The following is a 2,940-nucleotide window of genomic DNA, read 5'->3' on the forward strand; positions in this document are numbered from 1 at the left end:
CACACACACACACACACACACACACACAGCCACTCGCCCAGCGCAGGCACGCGCCCTACCCCCCGCTGGCACACTCGCCCCGCACTGGCACGCGTGGCCCCTCCACGTTCGCCCTTTTCTCTGGCGCGCCCTCCAGACGGGCTGTGGGTCCCCTCCCGCGCTTCACGCACAGCCCGAGCCGCGGGGCTCCCCGCCGCAAGCGCGCGGACACACACCCACTCCGCCCGCACCCTCCGAACGGCCGGGCGCGCACCCACTCCCCCGGGATCACTCGTCCCACTCACTCAGCCTGGGCCGCGTCCCTCCTGCGCACGCTGCCCGTAAGGCTCGGGCCCCACCAGGTCTCGCACACGCACCCTAGCCCAGCCGGGGCCAACTCCGGGGTCCTCCCTCCAGCATCACCGAGAGGAGCGCGAGGCAGAGTCCCCTGCCCCCACTTTGGTAGAAGAAGCCAGCTGGCTTCGCTCCTCCCCTATTCCTACTGCCCCCAGCAGCGACCCCCTCGATTCCTAGTCACACACAGATAAACCCCTCGCTCAGGACTGCGGGGGGCCGGACCCAGGGTGGACCAGGCGGGGAGCCCCGGCCTTGGATTCCTACCATGTCTCCCGTGATACCACCACCACCACCACCACCACCACCCCGCCGCCCTGGGAGCTGCACCCTCGGCTCTGCCCTTCATGCCCGGCCAGGCAGCTCCAGAACGCGCGGTTCACCCAACTCCAAGCCCCTGGCACTGGACATTCAACACCCTTCCTCAGCCTGGGCCTCTGAAGAGCGACCTCGGGCCTCCGGTGTGGCTGCAGCGTGGAAGGTGGAGGGTAGACAGCCTGCTCAACTTCCGAGGCCACGCGAGGACGCCACGGAGAGCGGCGGCCCGAGGCAGAGGAGGAGAGGTCCCACCCCCACCCCCACCTCTGGACTTTTCACTTGGCCTTTGACCCACAGTCCCTAGGCCTTGTCCCTCCAGAAAACTGTTCCAAGGCAGAGGGCGAGGAGAGGGAAAGATCTCGCAGTTTCTCCACACTATTCCCCTTGCAGGCTGCCTACAGCGCCCGGGCCCTCTCCCAACAAATGCCTCAGAGACTCCCTTTGCCGAGGGAAAGAAAACACACACACGCACACACACTCACACGCACACACACTCACACAAAACAACCTTCCCGCCACGGCCCAGGCTTTTCAGTTTCACTTCTATGGCAGTAGAATCCATCCCCACCATACAAGTCAGGGGTCCGCCGGGCCTGAGGCTCAGAGACTGCCGGCCAGAGCATCAGGAAACACAGCGAAATAGCTGCGCCCAGCTGAGATCGAGGCCACACACGCCCGCCAGAAAGATGTCCTCTCCCCCCCCCATCCCCCGGCGCCTCGGCCCGCGAGGCTCAGGCCCCGCACCGAGGTGACCGGAGGCGGGAGGGAGGGCGAGGAGGGAGCGTGAGCAGGGGGTGGGGACCTTCGCTCCGCGCTAGGCCCGGGCGAGGTTAGGTGTGGTGGAGGGCCGAAAGAGCCCCGGCCTCACACCGGTCCATCCCCACGTGGATGGGTGGGTAAGGCCGTGGAGATGGGTGGCTCGCTCGTGGGCTGCCTTGATGCCCGCACGCGGCCTCTTGCTGCAAGGTTGCCAGCAGCCAGGGATTCCGCCCCAACCAGCGTCCCCCCTCCCCCCCCCCACCGCGTGCCACCCGGGTTCGCGCCGTCGTCACTGCCGCAGTCCCGGGGTGCCGGGCCTACACCCGACATCAAAGGACCAGGAACGCGACGTGCACTTGTGTGAGAGGATGAAGGATGGGGAGAGGCGCACGTCGGACCCGGGGGTCGGGGGGTGGGGGCAGTGACGGGGCGGAGGGAGGGCGGGAGGGGGGGCGGCGGTGGGTCAGCAGCTCCTCCCGAAACGGGATCCAGCAGCCTTGCTCATTTCCCCGGGGCCGCAGCGACACCTGGCGGTCGGTGCAGGAAGCGCGTGCCCCTCTGGCTCGCGTTACGCGGGGAGGCCTGGCTAATTGACAGGGCTACAGTGCTCCTTCTCCAAGCTTCCATCACCTGGCAAAGAACTCATTTTCTTCCTACTTGAGCTGGGGCCACAGACGACTGGTGGGGTTCCTGCTCTTGTTAATTCCAATAACCTTGCATTATCTGCTCACGAGCTCCTGCGCTCCTAAGCCTCAGTGTTGAATCCTCTGGGGTCTCTTCCCCACTCACTGCCTTGGGGTTAGAGCTAAGCTTCTATTTGGTCTTCTGGCTGGTCTCCCATCCAGCTCACCTGGTTGCTCTTACTCCTGGCCTCCCTATTTCTGTGCCACCTACCTTCCCTATGCTTAAATTAAACGTCAGCACTCTCTCCACAGCCCCAACTTGCATATTGACTGCCTTTCCTGTCTTCACCATCTGCCTCTCCCATGAGGAGTGGCAGGAAGTGAGGCCCCCAGACTGTGCAAGACATAGGGGCCCCGGATTTAGAGATGCCTTGGGACATTTGGGATGTTTTTAACTTTGACTTCCTGGAAGATTTTCTTGTTCTTTGGTCCAATCGTGGGGCCTGAACTCTGGGCCTGGGCGCTGTCCCTCAGCTCTTCAGCTCAAGGCTAGCACTCTACCACTTGAGCCACTTCCAGTTTTTTTCCTATTTATGTGGTGCTGAGGAATCGAACTCAGGGCCTCATGCATGCAAGACAAGCACTCTACCACTGAGCCACCTTCCCAGCCCAGATTTTCTTGTTTTGCTGTGGGTTTTGTCTTCCTGTTTTTGTTGTGCTGGGGATCCAACCCACCACCTCTCACATGCCACTTAGCTATGTCCCCAGGCCCTCTACAGTTTTATACCCACTAAGAAAGAAGTGGGGAGCTAGGAAGGTGGCTCAGTGGTAGAGTGCTTGCCTTGCATGCATGAGGCCCTGGGTTCAATTCCTCAGCACCACATAAGCAAAAAAAGCCGGAAGTGGC

Source organism: Dipodomys ordii, unplaced genomic scaffold (genome assembly GCF_000151885.1).
Source record: "Dipodomys ordii isolate 6190 unplaced genomic scaffold, Dord_2.0 Scaffold95, whole genome shotgun sequence".
Lineage (NCBI taxonomy): Eukaryota > Metazoa > Chordata > Mammalia > Rodentia > Heteromyidae > Dipodomys > Dipodomys ordii.